We start from the raw sequence: 9,902 nt of genomic DNA on the forward strand, positions 1-9,902 counted from the left end.
TTTTTTTGCATACAAATGCACACCGTGTAGTATGTGAACTTCTGGCAGTTATCAAACCGCACTTCTCTCGGTTACGTGAAAATATCTGAGTTTTTTATAGACAGTGAACTGATCTACCTTTTCTACTTCTAGGGTTTTTTAGAAACAGGAAATTTGGTTTTAAAAAATTAAACTACACTATTTTTTTAATATCACTATCTTGATTTTCTAATAAATATTGAACTTCTTGTTATTAAATTTGAACTTCTAGATTTTTTGTAGAAATGAGTAAAATCCATTTTCTCTATATTTTTTGAAGTGCTCTATTTATTCAAGTTGAACTTCTTGGTTTATTCATTGGTAACGATGGAAATCATAGTTTTTTTAATAACATTTGAGATGCTCCATTATTTAAATTTGACTCCTAGGTTTTTTTAGAAACGAGGAAATTTTGTTTTCTTTGTTAAAAAATTGAACTACTCCGTTATTTCATTTTGACCTTCTTGGGGTGCTTTAGAATTTGGAAAAATATATCTTTGTTACAACATCAAACACCTTTCTTATTTTATTTTTGTTTAAAAAATATCAACAACACATGGCTCACTACATTTTTTTATTTGCACTAATTTTACTATACGTGAACTTGTCCTTATTTTATATTTGAACTTCTCACATGAAACTAATATTTTCATTGTACAAAGTATGTGTTGCCAGCTACACACAAATGCATAATTTTGTGTAGAAAACATTGGATCCCAAAGCACTCTGTATCTCTCAAAAGAATGTGTCGTTAACCTTTTTTTCTCACACAAAATGTCTCCGAAGTACATAGACAGAAATGACACATTAACGATTTCCACAATTTCTATGTCTCTCTCTCCATGAAACACAAGCCTCGATAGAAGCACACAAGAAGAATTAGCACTTCAGAGAGGTGATGCATTTTGGAGAAGAAAACTCCTTTTTCCCATTCATTTTTTGAAGGACCCATGAAACTGAAGCAACTTTTTTGCACCAACAGATACTACTGAACTTCAGACAAAAAGTCATTTTGAAACAATACATGGTCATAACAGCAGCAGGGAAGCGAGATTTCTGCTACAGGAGCAAATACAAAGCAGTAGCGATCTGATCATTTGTGTTCAAACTTAGTTGGGTTCACAACATGAACTTCAAAAAAAAATCTACACATCATACATCACAGCACGCAAGCAACACACCCAGCACTCACACAAAGGCCAGCACGCACACACACCAGTGCATGAACAAACGCATTCAGCACGCACCCTACGCCTTGCTCAGGGCACACTCGGAGGGCGTTGGTGGACTGGCCGCGGAGGTCGTGAGGACGCAAGGCAGACGCGGCGGCGGACGGGATGCGGAGCTCCGGGCAGATGGTGGTCGCGACGGCGCCCCATCCAAAAATGAGATCGCACACCACACAGTGCCTTGTATCCATCGACAAGGTGCTAAAAGCAAGTAGTGCAAGCGATTAAGGACTCCGACGACCGCTCCTATAGCAAAGAGGTAGAATTTCAGTTTTCATGTAAACTTCAGATTCAGAGGTGCTTCTCTTCCTCTGTGGGTGTCCGTACTAGCAAAAATTCAGAAAAGAAAACAGTCGCGAGAAGGAATGCTGATGTTGCTGCACCTGGAGACATGCCGCGGGAGTGAGGCGCTGTGAAGGTGTTGAGGCACCTGGAGACATGGGCAGGTCGCGGGGGCGCCCTGGGGCAGGTCGCGGTGGCGGTTGACGGCAAACGGAGGCCACCTCCGCGGTGGAAGCAGGGGAGGAAGGCCGGCGACGATCTGAGTCGGCGGCGCGCGGCGGCGAGGTGGTCCGGGGAGGAGGCCGGCGACAGTGGAAGACGGAGGTTGGGGCGACGGCGCCGGTGCCAGTGGATCCAGGAGTCAGGGGGCCGGTGGAGCTGGGGCGCGGTGGTGCGCGTGGCCGGGGCCGGTGGCTGCACCGGCGGGTGGAGGTGGTGGCCGCTGCACTGGCTTGGCTTCCTGGCGGGGGAGGCGGCGGTGGGGGCGACGACGGCGGCGTGGGGGGTTCCTGGTGGGGGGTGGCCGCGACGTTGTAGGTGGCCGGGGCCCGGCGGCGGCGCGGGGCGGGGAGGGAGGCGGCGGTGGCGCGATGCAGTTTGGGGGAGGGGCCAGATGGGATCGGGGGAGGTTAGGTTAGGGGCGGGGTGGGGCAGTTTTTCTTTTTTTTCACCGATCGGGGATCTCAGGAACACCACGCGCCTTCTATGGTCTGACGTGATCTAAATAACTATTCTAATCTTGGGATTAGAATAATGTTGTCCTATATATATATACATATATCATTTCCTGTGGAACCTGAAGTTATTAAAATTATGAAACTTTAAACTTTCAGGGATTGGATAGTGAAAGTTGTTTTGACCATGCTAACACTGTTGAAGATCTTGCTAGACTTTTAATGAGAAAAGGCACATTCTCCCTCTCTTTATGCTTAAGCTATTTCTTTCTCCACTGGGAGGGGATGCTAACAAACTCATACCATAATATCAAAGAGCATGCTTTGCTTGATACTACCTCCATCTCAAAATAAGTGTCTCAACTTTAATACAACTTTGTACTAAAGTTAATACAAAGTTGAGACACTAATTTTAGGACAGAGGGGGTATATTTTACAATGCTCTAACCCCTAAATCTAGGACACAACTAGATAGCTATGCAGGAAATGTTTCAAGGATAGGACACTTAATGAAGCTAAGGTTCTTCTTGATGGGATTGCCAAAAGTTATGATGACTGAAAATTAGAAGAACCACAACCAGGCCCTAAATCGAAGAAGAGAGGGATGTACATCTTGAGTGATGAATGTACGAAAGAAGCTAAAAAAATCTTTTTGATAAAAGGGCGTCCCAGCCCCTGAAGTCAAAAATGCTACCTCCTATGGGTGACACTCTTATGTCTCAAACTTCTATTCTTGTTATTGAAGTTAAATCTTTATATAAGTTTGAGGAAGGTGATCTATGATATAACAAATCTCCTAGTCAATGCCATGATGAACTAGATAAGTTTCTTACGAAACAACACCATTTTAACCTAGAGATGAGGAGAGATTTTTTAAAAAATTCTTCTAGGATTGCAAACATGTCCAAAACCATGGAAAGAATTATGAATGGTATTAAAGGACTTAGAATTATGTAATCATAAAATGTAGATGGAGTAGCATCTAAAACTTCTAGAGGAGGAAGGGTTAAGTATCTTTAAACTCGGTGTGAGATATCGCATTATTCGAGCTGGATGCAGTCGTAGTAAAGAATCCCATTTTACCTTTGCTTAAGCCATATTACATAAAGCATAGTGAGTGCCAAGGGTTAGGGTTTGTTTTGATGGTAGTGGCCAAAATGGTTATCAATAGGGGTGAGGTAGTGTTTCCTTATTCTTTTATTATATGAATTTGAATTGAAAAAAGAAAAGGAGGAAACATAGAAATCTGTACTAGACACCTCCATAGAAATCAATCATAGACACCCATCCAACAATTAATCGGGCAGGCCATAATGAAATCTCATCCAGTTGAGGAAAATAAAAAAATTACCTGCAAAGATTGACGTGTCGACCGATGTACGAGCTCGACAATCAGGCACAATCTCAACAATGTATGCATTTGTGTGTTGATGCTTCTCGCAAAGCCCCTGCCCAATGCATCTGCACAAAGAGCTTTCTTGCTTTCAAAGACTATGGAAGGTGCTAGGTCGTGGGATGAATTGATTAGGGTTGTGTGTGATTGCAGCAATGGTTGTAGTACTTCGAGAGAATTTTAATTGGAATGGACCTAGATGACTAGGTGAATGTAAATTGGGCCATGTTGGAGCAGGGAGCTAGAGAATTAGGAGGTGGGCTAGTTAATGACTAGGCTGAAAGCTTATATAATATTTTATCATGTGTAAAATTTTCCATATATATACATGGCATGTACTATAAATACATAACTTTTGGCAAAAATAATGAGTATTCAAACTGAATACCCGTGAATTGAATTGGGCCCTTCCCTAGCTATATATGATGACATCCCACCAACTTCAAGCTGTAATTGCCAATATCGTCAGATTTTATAGTAGGTTCGACATCATGTGGAACTAGTGACGGATAGCAGAGGGTGGTCTTGGTTCCCAACTTCCTGCCATGGCATTGCTAGAACTTGCCAGCTTGCATTTTACTATCTAAAGAAACATTTATTGTCTTTTGGTTACAAATGAAGTACAAATAATAGTTTCTGTCGGTAACTCACATGGGTAGCCAACTAGCTCCTTGCCAATTTACTAATGAAAATAAACATTCTATCGTGAAGCCTCCGACCATGGGCACGATTCCACCCAATGACACTACTACTAGGAAGTGTCGCGACAAAGGGGCTTCTTTCTTATTGCAAAGGCAGTTCAAACCTCACATGTGCAACCATGTATGAGTCGCTAATAGGTACAAGAATGAAACCGATGTCCCATGATGTATCAAAGTAGTAAAGAATAATGAGATCCCACAATAATTAGATGATGCACGTCTATGTTACTACCTTTGTGATCAGATGGGACAGATGAGGAAAAAAGTGTACATGATACTGGTCAAAGACTTTTTCTACATAGAGAACACAAAAGACAAATATGATGCACACGCATGTCTAAATTTTGGCATGTGTGTGGTTTTGGATTGTGCATCACGACACACACGACATACACCAACATCTTACTCTGTCTTCCTCCTCATCTTTGACCAGTCCACACTATCTCAGAGGAAACAGAACATGGCACATTCAACGCCTCTCATGCCATGGATAAAGAAGGAGCTGGAGACATACGGAAAATTCATCAACCACCAACCGACATTATGGCAGCCTCTGCCTCTGGCCACCACGAGTATGGAGAGTCATCAAATGCCTCATCTTAGTATGGTCAAGCAACATGGAGATGAATTAAGCAATAACCACGGGTAGACAGAAGGGGGTGAAGGTTGGATTTGGCAATAGTGCAAGAGTGAGATGATACCTTCCATGAAAGCCTCCTCCTTGGTTGTCTCAACAAGCTCCGCAAAGTATGGAGGTTCTCTACCAAAAGCTCTTAATATCCATTTTCATAAATAAAAAATGATAATGAATGGAGACATTCACATATGAAAGCATGTCAAAAATCAAAATATGTAGCACATTTATTTCATATGTAGCAGAAATAGGAATCTTTCTTGAGGCCTCTTATTTGTTCCTCCCTCTGTTTCATCTCCCCCCTGATTTCCAGCGTACTAGAAAATAACCCAGATGCATGCACACAACCTAGATCCTTTTCGGCCTTGCAACACTGAGCTCCAACTCCTTACGCTTGATCTGCACCTGGAGCCTGATGTTCTCCAGCCGCATCTTCTCATTCTCCAACTGCATCTTCTTGAGCTCTATTTCCTCCATCAGCTGCTTTGTGGCCCAGTGTAAGCGCTGCTCTGCAAGCTCCAGTATCTTGTTCTCCTGTGCTTGCTTCTTGTTCACGAGTGAGAGCAGCCAGTGCGGTGGCTGGGAGAACCTACCACCTGCAGCGGGGGACCCGACATGAAGAGGGTTGTCGAGGTCGTCGTCGTCTTTGTTGTGGGGCACCGCATTGATGTCGATGGCAAGACACCGGTGCCACTTCCGCTTGTTAGCTTTGTCACCACCGTGGTCTTCAGGGTCGACTACTTGCTTGCCCTTGAAAGTGTTCTGGTGTGCCTGGTGCGACGATGACCCCTTGCACCAGATACTAGGCTGCTCGTCGTCGTCGCTCGGTGCGGAGCGCTTGATGCCAACGGTGGAGACAGGGGCCATCGGATCTATGGTGGTCGGAATGTGTTGTGATGAAACTAAGGTTGCAAGGGCTAAGTGGTGCCTAAGGCTATGGTATGCTAGCAGTTAAATAGATGGGGGATGGGTGCCCCTCACCTCACTCCTTTGTTCTCTTGTTCTTCATTTCACTCCTCAAATAGCAACCAAAAACCTTCATTGGCTCAGTTTATTAGCCTTTAATGCTTGGCTCATACTTGAGCTAGAATACATTTGGCCCAAGCCACACACGTGGCACACTTCCCTTCTCCCTCTCTTTGTTTTGCAAGAATGGATGCTCGTGGAGGATTCAAAGCAATTGACAAGAGATGGGAACTTGCAAAGGACATGGCAAACTGTGTTGCTGCTTATTCTCAAAGTTTTTCAATGATTTGTAAGAAAGCTATGGATCGATATATTACATTTTCTAATATGTAAAATTACAGAAATTTCATTAAAAATGAAAGTTATAAGAACATATATGCAATGAATCCTAACATATATAATATGCAAAACTACATTTTAAAATCAATGGGAAAAATTGTGGATGCAATGGGCATCTAGAACACTCCAACCGGCAAAAAGGAATGTGAAAATTTGTATCATGCATACTACATCGAAGAATTTTCAAATGATCAGATAATGTGATGTTGGTTAAATAGAGTTTTACATCACGAGCACAAGAAAAAACATGACTCACATGTATACGTAAAATGTCATGTGTGCATGTTTTTTATTGTACATCGCCACTAACACTGATATCTTACTCTAACTTCCTCTTTTACTTGGTCCACTTCACACCATCCTGGAGGAAACATATGATAACACATTCAAAGTCTCTCTTGTCATCTATAATAAAGGAACAACCAATGATGTACTAATCAACCGGATTGGACCTGGATTTTTTTCATATATGACAAATTGTATCATGTACAGTAAACTAAAGAGTTATATTCAATGTATTGCCCCAATCACCAACCTGAAGTCTCCAAGTTTAAAGATCTTCCAGCTATCCGTAGTATTGTAGAAACACTTTGTAACACCAACACAAAACATAGTTTGACAATGATAATTCAGCCTTTTCAACAAATGCTTGCCATTTTAACATTGGTTATGAAACTTATTTTTTTATTTCTAAAGTGAATTATGTATAAGTTATACATGGAATAGTTCAGCAACAACATAGTGAACTATAGAGTTTCTTACATCTGAGCATAATCTGGTTTCACCATTGAATTATTGTCCAAGTATTGAACTCAGGTCTCCATAGTAAAAACTGACAAATCACCCACCTTTATTCCCCAACTATACAGAACTAGAAATCTCTCAAAGTTTAAATCCAAAATGTTGACCGAGCATATTTTAAAATTATGTGGGTATGTTGTTGGTACATATTATTGTGGTTATAGATTTATGTTCAATACATATATTTGAATCTAGATTTATGCCATAGATTATTGAGGATACTGATTACAAAGATATGTATCAAGCATATCTTGGACATTTATTTGTCATCAATTATTGTAGGACAGATTACAGAGAGCAAATTGACCATATATTGCAATTTTAATGCCATGAGATATTGTGCTACATATTACAAATAAGTAAATGAGCAGATTTCTAATTTATAAAAAATAATTAATGTGGATATAGATTACAAAGATGTCGATCGATTTAGAAAATTTATTGCCATTATTTATTGTGGATATAGATTCCAAAGATGTAGATTGAGAAGATTTAGGAAATTTATTGTCATTATTTATTATGGGTATAGACTAGAACTATGTAAAATCGAGCATATTTTGGGATTTTTCTTTTATAATTAAAGTAGGGAAGCCTACTCAAACGTGACCATTACATTCAGAGATCATATAGACTGGAGGCTAGATGGGGCACCCGCTATCATCTCCTTGGCTACAATATGTCTGGTCTCCGCTGCCAACCCGTGAGAAAGATTGTTGCATGTTCTCCTCATGCTGTTGACACTGAACTTCAAGAAGCCTGCCAGGTACTTCTTAATATCTACAATCAGGTCATAGTAAGCCGATCAGGTTCTGTCTTTCGCCGTTAATTCCTTCACAACACTACAAAAAAAATACACTTCCGTGATGATACGTGTTTGTCATAGTAGGTCACATTTTCTGTCATGCATGTACATCCATGACGATTTTATGACAGAATCAAGATAGTCATACATGTGTTGTCATAGAAGTGTTCCATGACATTACCAAAATTATCATCACGGAAGTGTCCACTTCCATGAAGATAAATGGCGCGTAATGGAAGTGCTTCCGTCAAGGGTGACCAACACGTGGCATGCACCGTAACAGGTCGCCGTTAAGTTATCGGGTCCGGTTTTGGATCCGATAACCCGCTAACAGCCTGGACCAATGAGGATTTTCCATGTGTAAAATTCTTATTGGCCGGAGGAAACACGTGTTGGCTCACCGTTGGGACAGATGTCATCCATTCATTGGACACGAGGCACCAATGATAGGTCGACACGTGGCACGGCCCAACAGAGGCCCATTCCGGTGAAAAGGCCGGCCTGTTTGACTTGGTCAAAAGGTAACGGGCCAGCCCACGGAAAGCCTGTTAACGTCCTGTTCGTATATAGCCCATTTACGGCCCGCTAACTCCCGGCCCGTTACGGCCTATCAGAATTAAGCCCAGTAGCTTCATCTGGGCCATCCAATATGGTTCCAGCCCATTGTAACTTCCGGCCTCTGTATGGCCCATGATGTATTTCGGCCCATATGAGACCCTTTGTAACTCTGGGCCCATTAAAGGCCTGAGATGAAACTGGCCCATAATGAACAATGTATCGCTTTATACCCATTAACGACCCATTATTCCGTCGGCCGTTTCCAGCCCGTGTTAACTTTCGGCCTTCTAAGGGCCCATTTATTCTTGGGCTCATTTCTAGAATTCGGTTAGTTATGGTCCGTTACTGGCATGTTCCGTTTGTGGGCCAAATTGAGCCCGTGGTTACATTCGGCCCGTTTGTGGGCCATTAACCTGTTGAGATGTTTTCATAGCGTTATCAAATACGGCCTATTAATGGCCCGTTGGTCCACGAATAGTACGACCCATGTTTGGCGAAATGATTATACGCCACGTAGAAGGCCCATGGATCCTACGGCCCGTAGAAGACCAATGGAGACTACGGCCTGTAGAAGGCCCATGGATCATACGGCCCGTAGAAAGTCCATGGATCCTATGACCCGTAGAAGGCCCATGGATCCTATGTCCCGTAGGAGGCCCATGGTTACAACAGTCCGTGTGTTGCCATGATTATTGTGGCCTAGTTACCAAAAATAGGTTACTGTGGCCACTAGAAAAACGCGGAAAAAGAACTGCAGTGACTACAAGCAAACAACTAAACAAGACAATAAGGAAATAAATAAGCAAGCAACTAACGCTAGCCTATTACAGCTATTACACATATTACATCCACTGGGCATCAAAGTTCTCCACCAGTGCAAATATAGGGAACAAAGCAGCATATTACATACACTGGCCGTCAAAATTGGCCACCAGTGCAAATAAACGCGGCAGCAAAACAAGTCCATAACTGAAACAACTTTAGAAGAGCTCAAGAAACGTTATCGTGGGTATCCACCATGCTGGCAATAAGCTTAGAAAGCTTATTAGCTTTGTCCTGTTTGGCGCTAAAATCCTCCAATGCTTGCTGTTGCACCAGAAAGTATGCATCTGAATGCTCCAGGGACTTCCGCAGTCCTTCCGCTTCTTGTCGCAGCACAGCTGATTGATGTCTTTCAGCTTGTAGTTGAGACTCAACATACCGAACTGATTCAGACAGTGAGTTTGAATAGCTTGTGCAAGAGGTAGTGGCCAGTAACTCGAACAGTAAACCAAGACAGGACTTTGGGGTTGTCTCACAGTCTTCAAGATAGTTTTCCTTAGCTGTTTTATCAGCTTTGTTGGAGACCAACAAGGATGTCTCACTATCGTGAACTTATCTGCATTGCTTCCTTTACCATTGCTTAATAAGGCACTCTTCCCCAATATTCTGTCAACATTCTAAAAGAAGAAACAAGCAGACACATAACAGGTTTAGCATGTACTAGTATATGAAACTCATTTCGG

At 42.1% G+C, this 9,902-nt stretch overlaps 1 non-coding gene across 1 annotated transcript; it reads right to left on the reverse strand.

The window, feature by feature from the left end:
* Positions 1 to 1,090: 1,090 nt before the first annotated feature.
* Positions 1,091 to 2,205, reverse strand: LOC109765113 (uncharacterized). The gene is made up of 2 exons (XR_012187216.1): positions 1,631 to 2,205; positions 1,091 to 1,493 (listed from the first exon to the last, which is right to left on the reverse strand). It is a non-coding gene; the product is annotated as an uncharacterized protein (transcript).
* Between the last annotated feature and the right edge of the window lie 7,697 nt (positions 2,206 to 9,902).

The sequence above is a fragment of the Aegilops tauschii genome, chromosome 6 (genome assembly GCF_002575655.3).
Source record: "Aegilops tauschii subsp. strangulata cultivar AL8/78 chromosome 6, Aet v6.0, whole genome shotgun sequence".
Lineage (NCBI taxonomy): Eukaryota > Viridiplantae > Streptophyta > Magnoliopsida > Poales > Poaceae > Aegilops > Aegilops tauschii.